Raw genomic sequence first — 12,453 nt, 5'->3', positions numbered from 1 at the left:
AATCACCATCTTCATGGCTATCACCATCACCACTAACATCAAAATCATCATCATCATCACCAGGATGGTCATTATCACCTCCATCATCATAATCACGGCCATGATTATCTTCATTTCCATCATCTCTTTCACCACTATTATCAAAATCGTCATCTACTATTATTACTTCTACTATTACTGTCTATATTTGTTTATTTATGGGTTGGTTGTGTCCTTGGGCCACTATTCTATCAGTGTTTTCCTTAAAATTTGATTTTAAGGATCTATAGCTAACAATCCCTTGTTGTGTGTCTCTTAACTGCCTACAGATACACTTTGCATCTAGTTGCTCTTAGAGGTCACTCCAGAAGTTTACCTTGGTCTAGGCTATATGGACCATGGTTTCTTTAATGGGTGTCATTATTTTTTTCTTCCTATTTTTTTCTAATGGCAGAAAGGAGTATTTGTTTATATTTGGTTTAACAATGTTTTAGGTCCAATTTTCTGAGGCCCTATTTATGACTATTTTCCATATCATTAATCCTATCATTAGCCATCATGTAAAGAGCCCTATAAATATGACTCTAATTGATATACAAACATATCTGTTATGACTGTTATATGACAAAATCTTTGTCAGTATCACCTTCACAGTCATTAAAATTCAAATTCTTGGGGCCCATCCCCAGAAATGACGAGTCGGTAGCAGCCTGGGTGGAGCCTGGGAGTCTGCCTATGAAAAAGTTCCTGGTTAGTTTGAGAACAACTGTACTATGGCAACTCTGGACCCTGCCATCCTATGCATTAACTAGAAGATACCCGAATGACTTCGTGAAGATTTCCCTTTACATCAAGCGTCAGCAAACTTTCTCTATAAATATTTTAGACTTTGCGGACCATATGCCCTCTTTTGAAGCTGTTTGATTCTGCCATTGTACTGTGAAAGCAGCCACAGAAATTAGGCACATTTATGTGGAAGGTTGTGTCCCATTAAACTTTTTTGCAAAAATAGGCAGCAGCATGATGGATTCCGCCTATGAGTCATATTGTCCCCTCTTGTTTCACATCTCTGAAAGGAAGTGAGGCCCTCCTTTCCCTGAACACTCATCCTTGTTGGGTTTCTCAATTTTCATAAGATCACATCGACCAATAGTCCCTGTAGCTCAGCTGATGACGGGATCATGCCGCCATGCAATAAACTGACCGCAACAGTGACTGTACTTGGGATGTTTGGCCGAGCCAAAACTTCAAATTCACTTACTCAGTCTCTTAAACCATGCGCAGCCAAGAGAATCAACATTAACATCAGCCTCCAGGCGCCATCTTTGACCACACTGTCCCCTCCACCTGAAGTCCCCCTAACCCACCAATTTGGCCATCTGCTGTCCTTCGAAGTTCTCCTTAGCGTATTCTGACCTCTGAGTCTAGAAACATGTTCCTCCCAGATGTTCCCATATCTCTCCAACTGGTCACATCATAGCACTGATCATACGAAATGGTAATTCTGGTTCATTGTGTATCCTCCCCCTCCCCCCATATGATCTGCAAGGGAAAAGATGGTACCACATTCAGGAAAGTGGTCAGCTAGAACATGCTCTGTAAGGATGCTCTGAATGAATACACTTATAAACTGCACTTTTGCTAATGTCAGGGGCTCATACAGAAGGAAATGTTAACAAACAAGCCAAAGAAATGCAATGAAGTGAGGGTCTAGGTGGCACCTACTTGGATTGACAGAGCTGCACAAGAATTGAAGACTAGGTTTTATCACCATCCCGAGAACCCACCCACCTCAAACTCTCAGAGAAGCCCAATGAGCAAAGGAAGATGCTGAGTGGGATGTCCTGTGCTTCTTGCAGAATTCCATAGACGCCACCTTGTCAACCATTTGCCCAGTGCCCTACAAGGCAACTCTTACCAAGCCCTTCCCCTTGCTAAGAGCTTGGGCTGAGATTTTGTTCAAATTCAATTTCATTTCCCCTAGATCAACTCTCTAAATTGGATACTCCTTCAGTAAACCTAGCCCATTAGCTGGAACAGTTAAAAGAAATAGTAGACACAGTAGGTTATACCCTGTCCTAAACAGCTTGGCCCCCTTCAGGGCACATTTTCTACCTGGAGTTATCAGTCATGCTACCCCTGCTTTGCCACCAGAGGACAACTTCCAGATCCAGATGTCCCTCTGGAGTGCAGTACCCAATGTGGTCCTGCCTCAGCGTTGTCTGAATATCAATTTCCTGATGTGCGAGACATTCCTGTCACTTTATCGCTCTACATCACGCAAGGGTCCCCAGTGCTTACAAGACAACAACAGCACCAACTCATAAACAAGGTTTCCCATTTTCAAATCCTCAGGGTCTTCTCTGGGGCTAAAAAGGAAGAACTACCCTAGGTAGGGCTTTTCCGCCCCTGAAGCCATACCAGTCTTTCTTGTCTACTTTCTATCCCAAATAGGAGGGAGGGTAATGGACATCAATGGGTTTTGCCTGCTTAGCATCCTGTTTTCCTTTGGGGAGCTACCTTGCCTACATCAACCCTAAGCTGGGTCCTGTTGGACTCACACATCCCTCTCCCCGTTCAGAAATGAATGCTAACCCAGGCCATGCCGATCAAAGGGTGTTTCCCCCCCCTAGATTTGGAAATTGGTTTGAGTTGGCCTGTGACCCCAACTGGGCCAGTGGCATCATCCCCAGGCCAATGTGCTTCTCAGAGCTCAAGGGTGATATCACAGGGAAATGCTGGTGACCATTTTTTTTTTTTTGCCCCATATGGAAATAGCATCACAGAGAGACAAAAGAAAGCCAATGATAAACCAAAAATGAGAGGTTACTAATAGCAATGATTCAGCCCTAAATCCAGGTGGCTTTAAACAACAAGAATTTATTGTCCCACTGTATTGCAGGACAGATGTATGAAATTATAGAGTCGTCCTGCAACACAGTGGGACAATAAATTCTTCTTGATGTCTGAAATTATATGGAGTCAGCAGGGTTGGTTACTTGCCTAGAGTCTGGGGGATCACGATGTCTATCTCTCTCAGTTCTTAGTTTCTGGTGGTTTTCAGAGATCGTTGGAGTTCCCTGGCTGGGAGATCCATCCCTCAACTTCTTTGCCTCCATCTTCATATCATGTTCTATGTGTCTCTGTCTGTCTTTGTCCCTGTGTCTCCTCTTGTAAGGACACCACCCATAATGGATTTAGTGTCCTTCCGAATACAGTCTGACCTCATCTTACCTTGATTACATCTATTAAAAACCCTATCTCCAAGTAAGCTGACATTCATAGGTTCCAGGATTAGGACCTCAACATATCCTCTTTTTGGGGAGGGGGGCAACACAATTCAACCCATAACACAGATCAACTCAAAAACCCTTCGACAAGAGAAAAGTTTGAAAGATTAATAGCCATGCTATGATCTGTAAATGTTTTTAAAAGATTCTAACTGATATTCTGCAGCCTTAGAATAACAATTTCAAATCCTGTAGACCCCAAATATCTCTTGGGCCGGGACCTCATAATGTCTCCTCAGAGGTAATCTAATATCAATGATGATGATATTGCTGTTGTTGACAGTGATGAGAGCCACAGTAATAATAACAACAAAGCCTTAAGTAGAACAAAATGCTGGAGGAAGCTCATTTTCCCCTAAGTCTAGAGAAAGCCTTCTAAGATGATGATTCCTCTCATCTCAATGACTGTAACCTGTGAACTTTAATTAAGTTCTTGGAAAGGAGTCCAGAACCATGAAAATGAAAGCAAATCATAGTCAACGGTATTTAAAATCAGGCAAAGCGCTGCTTTCTCAAAACCACAAATCAGTTAGCTTGCTGGCCGTTCTATCACGATTTTAAGCTGCCTTCCCTTGTAACACCTCTGGGGCTTGGTATTTTAGGGAAACGTCAGCAGACAGACTTTGGTGTGGCTGCAACTGGTTGAGATGATGCAAGTCGACATCCTGAGGGGTGAGCTCAGCCATAGCGGGAAATCGCTTCGCCCCAGTGTGTGCCCACAGTTTGTCATAGGAAGCAGAGAGATCCTATTTTCTACTACTTTCTAAATCTTGTCATAAACAAGGACACTACTTCTTTAAAAAATTGGGAGAACATCTGACTTTCAGGCACAGTACACATAAGCCAAGAGCTTCATGCATTTGCCAAACAACAAGAACAACAAAAAAATCTAACATCGACTCTGGGTATATTTAGGACATACATCGATATATTTTTTAAAAAGTACATACAAATGCATGCCTATTGGTGGACATCAGCAGTAATCATGGTTACCGAGAGCTCCATATCAGAACAAATCATCGTGGGCAGCCTATGCACAGTAAGCTAGGTAGGAGGATAGGACGGTCTCAAAGACACTTGCAGGAGAAAGGTAAACCTTCTGAGGAGGTTTGCAAAAGACGGCCCAGAAAGAGCATAACGTCTTGTCTTCAAAGACTTTGCAAGCAACAGAGTGAGAGAAAGCAGCCTCCCAAATTGCTCCAGCTCTGTTGGTAGAGATTTCACACGTATGGGTCACCAACCCTCTGTAACAATGAAGTGAACGCTCTCATAAAGCTGCAAAAGTCTTTCTGGGCCAGGTTCAAAAACGGCCGCGTGGTCAGGTGCTTCCCATTCATTCATTCATGCCGTGCGTACCAGTCGACACACAATGCATTCATTCCTTTATCCCGCCAATGTCCCCCTGCCTATAAAAGGTTTACAGTCTACTGGGTGTCCGTGTATTTGTTACATACGTACTGCCCGTCTCTCATCGCTAGCCTGGTAACAGCAGGGACTTTGTTCTGTTCGCGATCGTCTTGCTTTGTGAGATTCAGCTTTGCTCATACCAATGCCACTTGGAGGATGGTTTGGTGCAGGGAGGCCCTGGCAATGTATCAGGAGTCCTGGGGTGGTCCCTGGCAGCTTGGCTGACGTTCCCTGTCCGTGTCTCTCCCCCGAGTGTGGGTGGCGGCCAGGAGGCAATGCCCGCGGCACAGTGGATGCCCAGGAATAGTTGTAGAAGGTATAAATGAATATATTTTTTAAAGTTCTACAGTCTACTGGAGGTGTAGACTTGTAAAATAATGCTTGCATCAAAACTCTACCAACACACGGGAGGATGCTGCATCTCTGCGTAGGGCCTCAGTGTCAAGAATAGGGAGGTACCGCATTGCAGAAGACCGGGGATGGAATGACTCATCCAGTTCCTCCCACATGGAGGTCTTTATAATTCTGTGATGGATGTCCTGCTGGGTTCCATCACTTACTCCAGATAAACTCTGACAATGATAGTCAACGTGCCAAAATCTCTTTCTTAAAAAAAAAAAAAAAAAAAAAAAAAGTATGCAGGTGACTGGATGGCTCAGTGGGTTAGGTGTCTGATTGCAGCTCAGGTCATAGTCCTGGAGTCCTGGGATCGAGTCCCACGTGGGCTCCCTGCTCAGTGAGGAGTCTGCTTCTCCCTCTCTCTCTCCCCGCCCTCAAATAAATAAATAAAATCTTTAGGGAAATGCAAACAACTTGTGCTACACTGGAATTTGATCTCATTATTATATGCTTTAAGCTCAGAGGAAAGATCTAATCTACGTCGATGTATTTTAAACATTTAAATTTTCTTGGGAAAGACACAGCTTTCTGTCTGTGCTTTGCTACTATTTTTGGATCTAAACTATTTTTAAATATGCAAAATTAATATAACTTTGTTGCATATTATCTGGATACATGACAAAACATAGTGATAAAAGTACTTCAGTAGATAAAAAATTGGGGGTAAGACAGAAAGCTTTTAATAAATGATTTTTAAAAAAATTTCAGGTGATAAAAGTACATTGGAATTTGATAAGAATGGAACCTTATGTTCTTTGATTTAAACTCACCACACAGTCCGCTGAGAAGAAAAATGTGTGTTAGGATTCCTTGGGTTGGAATTCCAGTTATGAATCCTCCAATGTCAAAAATGAAAACCCTGCAAAAAACACCCAAGTGGGTGCTTTGCATGTTAGATTATAGTATCAGTGCACCTTTCTATCGTTTTGTTAGGTTTTCTCTCTCCTTCCGTCCCATTTTTGCACTTTTTATGTCTTGGCCCATCTAGAGAAGCAATAAACAAGGAGCTTACTTTGGGAGACTCAGAAACCATTTCCTCGCTGCACAACATAGTTATGTATTCCTTGTGCATTCATGTCAGGATTGGTGGAAAACTTTCCATCATGGATCCTCAACGGAAAACATCAACTCACAGATTACCTGCCTTTTTTTTTTTTTCTTGAAATCCTAAAGAACTCTCTGAATTCTTCTGACCACTTTCTGAACCTCGAGTTTTGTTGGGGCTCATTCATTTTCCAAGCAAAGAGCTTACATTTCCTTGTTATCCCCAGTTGGACTGGTCCAATGTCTTGTGTGGGGTAAGTGCAAAGAGTCATTTTTCAAATCAATAATTTTTATTTTTTTATCTTTTTTTCAAATCAATAATGTTTAAATGAGTCAGATAAAAGGGCTCTCAGGAGAGTGCGGGTTGAAAGAGGGAAGAAAACACAAAGAATCAGAGCTGAGGTCAGGAGATCAATAGATGGCGTGGCTTGAGGTGGGAGTAAAGTCAATGCATAGCAGGTGGATGGGATGTTAGGGGAATACTGGATGATCACTTTTGGGTGGAGTGATGATTAGGTCCCAAAAGAGATGGAGCAGAACGTAGCTGAAGGCATCCATTTAAGGAAGAAAGAGGGTTAATGAGCATTTTCCTATCTTGTGGAAATGTACCACAAAAGCTCCTTTGCTTGAAAAGACTAAAAACTTTCTGTGTTCCTTCCCTTTCTGATGGCAACACCACCCTGTCCCACGCCCCGGGGCAGACTTGTTGAGTATTGTGCTCAGGACCACATTCCCAGCAGACAAGAGGGCGTTCTGCTGAGCTGGGACATCAGAATGCTTGGGATTTTAGAGAGGACAGAACAGTATAGGAATTCCTCTGTTCAAGTTGACTTTCCCAAAAATCATAACACATTTGATCTTAATCGAACTGTGGATCTCTCTCGTTGGCTTTCCTCCAACACCTTATACAAACACACACACACACACACACACACACAATATACCTTCACTCTCCAAATATCTTTTCCAAAGAGAAATCTAATAGGAATTTTTTCCCATTTTTTTGAGAAATCTGCTTCACATTTGTGGAAACCTATTTCTCTGAAAAGAAATATAGAATATCTGATTGAATTAATAAAATAGAGACTCCTCATCTTCCTTAACAAGTATTAGTAGGGGAATAGATCACTCAGACTATCTCCCCCCACCTTGTTGTCGCCTGTGAGTTCCCTGCATGATCTGTGGGTCTGATTTATTTACGTAGGGTCACTTTTTTGCATCTCACACACGCTCTGTGGTCCTCGAATCCAAAGCTAAGGAAATCTCTCCTTCTGTCCGTGTTTGCTACAGTTTATAGGTCAATGCACCAAGGACAAGTGTTCTTACACACAGAGGAGGAACGTGACACAAATCCAGTGTGAAAACAGCCTGGTTTAGAACCAAAACACACAGTAGGAAGGCAGGGACCTACTCCGGACCACCATACCCGAGAAACGGGATCTTCCAGTAAACGGTCATGTAAGGAGATTCGTATTAAAATTCACATGAAGTTAAATGTATCACACATTGACCTTTTCCATTTCACCATTATTTCTATAATTATATTGTTACTCATAATTTATAATGATCCAGCGGCTTACTCCAAAATTGCTATAACCCTAAACAACATTCGGAGGAGGTATACCAGGAGTGTTATTATTACTAATAGCCGAGGTCACTAAATATTGAGCCAATATTGTCTCAGCCAAGACAATATGGAAAATAAATGGCCGTGTCCGAACTAGCGGTGTCAGCTGGCAACAAATAAAGCTCTTCGGTGTCCCGGAAGCAAGAGTATGCAAGAAAATAATGAGCAAATTGTTGGAAACGGACAGATTCTAGCAGACCAGTCGCGTGCCCAGTTCCCATCTTAAACGTTTTTTTTGCAATATCGTTTATGATATGCACCATATGGGGAGTCGGGTTCTTAACACATTTTACATAATTGAGACTTGTTCTAATTGTGAGAAACATCTAAGTTGCAAATGGGATGGAGTTACAGTCCATCTGATGGAAAGTAAGGGATAAGTCTCTTTTTAGGGAATGATTTTGCTCTATTTTCCAAACAAGTATAATTCACACTATCCAAATAGTATTTTCTAAACATACACAATTGCTCAACCCTCAGTAAGGGTATGATTCTATGTTCAAGTGGGCAAAATCTTCTGAGCTGATGGAAAAATGCATGTTTTCAGAAATCCACTCCAGTCGAACCGTCTTCACAAAATACTAAATTCCTTTCAATGAATCGCTGTCAGGGAGATATTTGTTCAATCATCTTTCATAATTATCTTCCCTCACAAGCTACATCTACGCAACGTCAAACATCCAGGTGACACATGGAAACGGCAATCACCGAATTGTTTTCACGTCGTTGCATGCTGATGCGGATTGGTTAAAACGTCTGTCTCACTGTGTTAACTCACTTGAGTTTTACTTTGTCACCTGGATTCTGCCAGTATCTACATACACTTGGACTATCTGTGACTTGATAAGAAGAGAAAGGAAATTAATTTCTACTTTATCTCACATAAAAAAAAAAAAGAGTATTATTGTCTTTGGATGTTCTAAGGCACTCTCCCAAGAAATGAATTTTAATGCTTTCTCGATGATTAATTTCTGTAACTCACATAAGATGCTGGAAATTCATTTCACAACTGAGGCTGAAAAAGACAGAGCTTAGGAATAAAGCAGAGCAGAATAATTCTCTGCTCTTTGAAAAAAAAAAAATGTATTCCCTCTAAATTCCCTTTTTTTAAAGCCATACTCAGTCCTGGCAGAAATGATGGTGCCTTGGTCTTATTCCTTAAGCTGACCCCTGCACGAATGCAGTAAATAATTATGTTCTAGACAGGAAACATGTATTATGCATGGGGCTGACATTTATATTAGACCCCATGTGCACATGCAATTTCGCTGATACATTCTGGTTCCCTTTTTGACGATTGATTATGTTCCACGAATACAGGACTAGAGAGAGGTCACATGTGCAGGAGACGAGGGTAAAGCACTCTACGTGGATGAATGCCTTAACCTCCCGGCACTTCTCAATCAGACACAGAAGGAAATGGGAGGCAAAACAAGCCAAGGACGCTGCCTACGGTCCCTCGGCTGGTAAGGGGACAAGATGGCATTTTTAACCCAAGCAGGCATGTTCTTAGAGCTATTCCTATAAGCTCAGCAGGAGGAGTGAACCAAATTTACATTAAAAAGCTTGAAGAAAACAAAACAAAACAGAAGAGTCACTCTGCCCAGAACAGATCAGATCTTGAGGTCTAGACAGGAAGAGTGGGGAGCCCAAAATATTTAGCCAGCGTAGGTGCAAAGAGGACAAGAAGCCATTGAGAGGTGTAGCTTTAAGACCTAAGAGGACAACTTGGAAGTTTTGCTGTAGGTCCTCCATGGACACTGACTCTGGAAATTCGTTTTAGGTGCCTGGGTAAATTTAAGTGTCCCTTTATTACGTCCCTATGTAAAATCGTCGTATTTCCTAAATATGGCATTTAGTAGGATTTTCCCTGACGCTGTAATAACCCAGTGGACAAAAAGGTTGGATGTGTGCACTACATCTTAATGCCTCAAATCTGCCAGGTGTCTGCCCAAAAACTGGGGCGAGTATTGTCTTCTTGCTACCCAAGCGGGAAGCAGCACATTTTAACCACCCAACATTAAGATAAGAGTGTTTTTCTATCAATAATACTTGAGGTTGAAAGGGAAGCCAAGAAGAGTCTCAGAAAGGGTAGGCGTTCGGAAGGCTCACAACAAAATAATGTTTTCAGCGATTTCTTTGTTTTCAATTAGGGTAGAGACTTGACTGCATTTCAATTAGGATTTTAACACACCCTCACAAATGTCGCCGCTTCCCAAAACAGCCAACTGGAGCTACCTTACAGTTTTGTAGCTCAGAGTTGCATGGGGCTAAAATCAATGTGGCAAGAGTGGCCGGGCATCTTTCTGGGGCCCTCGGGGAGAATCTATTTCCTGGTCTTTTCTAGCGTCTAGAAGTGGCCCACACTCCTCGCCTCCTGGTATCCTCTAAGCCAGGAAGGCTAGCTGTGTCTTTACTGTTGCTCACGAGCTCTGATGATTTGTGTCTCCCTGTTCCCTAATTGAGGGTCTTTGCTCTTAAATACTGGGCCCACCCAGGTAATCCAACATACGCTCCCTTTATTGTCAAGTCAGCTGATGAGCAAATCTAATTCCACCTGCAAGCTAAATTCATTCCCTTTTGCCATGGAAGGTCAGAGTCACGGGTTCCAGGGATTAGGATGGAGACACCTTGGGGGAGTCCGTATTCTGCCTCCAAGTAGATACTTGTCCCGAAATTAGGAATTCTTGTGTCTTTTGCAACCATTAACATCTAAAGCATGCCCGGCACATAGTAGATACTCAGAACTGTTTTTGGCAGTGAAGTCAGTTTGTACCTGGTCATCACCTGCACTATCTGGGTGATGCAGAGAGATCAATCTAAAAAACTGAGGTATCAGAGTGCAATTTTTAATTCTGAATATCCAATACTGCTGTTTACACTGTTAAATCAATGCACTGATATGATAAGATCGCCCATAAAGGGAGGTCTTTGGAGGAATCAGCACGATGCCATAATTTTCATGTGTTATTAAGGACAGGGAGTTTATTCATTAAGTGAATAGCCAATAATTAAATATCTAAAGCTCCACATTGCTTCTCAAATGGATGCAAATATTTAAAGAAAAAGAAAGAAAGAAAAGAAACTAGAAAACTCCTGACCCAACGGGCTGTGATTTGTTGTTTGTACAAAATGCCAATATTTACATATTGTAGGAAAACAGATCCTACGTTTTTCAGCCCCTACTGGATTTCTGATTCTCTTGTCAAGATCGCGCGAGGTACCGCAGGCAAACATGTTCTGAGAATCCTGAAAACGTAAAGAGGTGGCCCCGGGTTTATTCTTAAGGTGCGATGGCTTTCCCGTGGGGTAGCACTTTTTGCATTTTATATTTGGGCATATAAAATGGCCCACAGTGAAATGGCCCAACTGTTTATGGTTTTGAGCCACACAACTGCACATCCACGGTGGTTCTGTAATCAGGGAGGTTCCTGATTTTTCTCTGGGAGAGGGATTTGAATCATTTATCCTGCTTTGTTCTCTCCGTCTCCTTTTCTGCCTTCCCTTCTTTTTGCTTTTTATTTACACCGTTGACGACGAAAAGGAGCACGCGCCAGGCGATTTTAGAAGTGAGGCATGTCATCGGGTTTTGGGTGCAGTGAGCTTTGCCCACGCTTATGCACAAGGCAGTCACTGAGGCAGGTCCGAGTACTGCGTGCAAATACGGCATCCAAGTGTCACTCTAAGCCATGAACGTCGCATTCAGACCTAGGCTTTGCAAGATAATTGCGTGATCTCTTCCCATGATGACGAGGGCCCCACCCGCCAGAGACTGCGAATATAATAAAGCACCATCTTCCCATTTCTTTCTCTGGGTGTTCTCTGCGATCTCGGTAACACAACCCTGGCCTGGCGTTTCAAGACACCCTACATGAGCTACGTTGTAGCACTTACGTGCAGAAAGCACAATATGGCGGGTCCAGGACAACTTTGGAGATCGTGGATAATGTCATCCTCTCTTTCAGACCTTCAGCCAAATCTCAACTGAAAATCATTCTCCGAGTATTCAAGGGAAAGAAAAATGGAATTTCTCCCCTAAAAGTTACAAAGGACACACTGCAGTTTCTACAGTAGATGATGTCTCTGATTCCTGTAAATTACTTCTTTTAATTCCAGGACGATTTACGTTCCAGGCTTTTCTCGCTCCTTGTGTAAAAATAGCACATGCAAATGGTAAGTGAGGAATGTGTTCACATTGTGGTGTAACTTTAGTCTGGTTAGCCTTTCTAAAAAAATGTTTTTAATTTGAAACTACACAGAGAAGGAGATAATCGAATTTTACTACCATTGGATTAAATTAATAAATCAAACATCGTTTTTTACAGATTTTCACTGCTGTGTTATTGAAAACAAAGGAGCCATTTTGTTCAAGCAAGCACATTATTTCCTAATATAGCTAGAATCATCTAAGGACAGCCGTCTGCCATCTGATTGCTGTGAATATTGGGAGGAAACAAGGTGCAAATTGATGTTAGCAACACAGATTCTAAACAAAGAAATCCAACGATTTTATGAAATATCCCTTGCTTCTGTATTTAAAACAATCCGTGGTTTTCCTTTTAAGCCTCAATAGAAGGAAGGAAGGAAGGAAGGAAGGAAGGAAGGAAGAAAGAAAGAAAGAAAGAAAGAAAGGAGAAAGAAAGAAAGAAGAAAGAAGAAAGAAAGAAAGAAAGAAAGAAAGAAAGAAAGAAAGAAAGAAAGAAAGAA

General features: G+C 41.9%; 1 protein-coding gene across 3 annotated transcripts in view; it reads right to left on the bottom strand.

Moving 5' to 3' along the window:
* The window catches only part of NLGN4X (neuroligin 4 X-linked), a 219,330-nt gene that overhangs the window by 205,818 nt on the left and 1,059 nt on the right, over positions 1-12,453 (bottom strand). The window lies entirely within an intron of this gene.

The sequence above is a fragment of the Neomonachus schauinslandi genome, chromosome X (genome assembly GCF_002201575.2).
Source record: "Neomonachus schauinslandi chromosome X, ASM220157v2, whole genome shotgun sequence".
Taxonomy (NCBI): Eukaryota; Metazoa; Chordata; class Mammalia; order Carnivora; family Phocidae; genus Neomonachus; species Neomonachus schauinslandi.
Note: the sequence above shows the minus strand (reverse complement) of the source record. Positions and strands in the feature narration are given on the sequence as shown.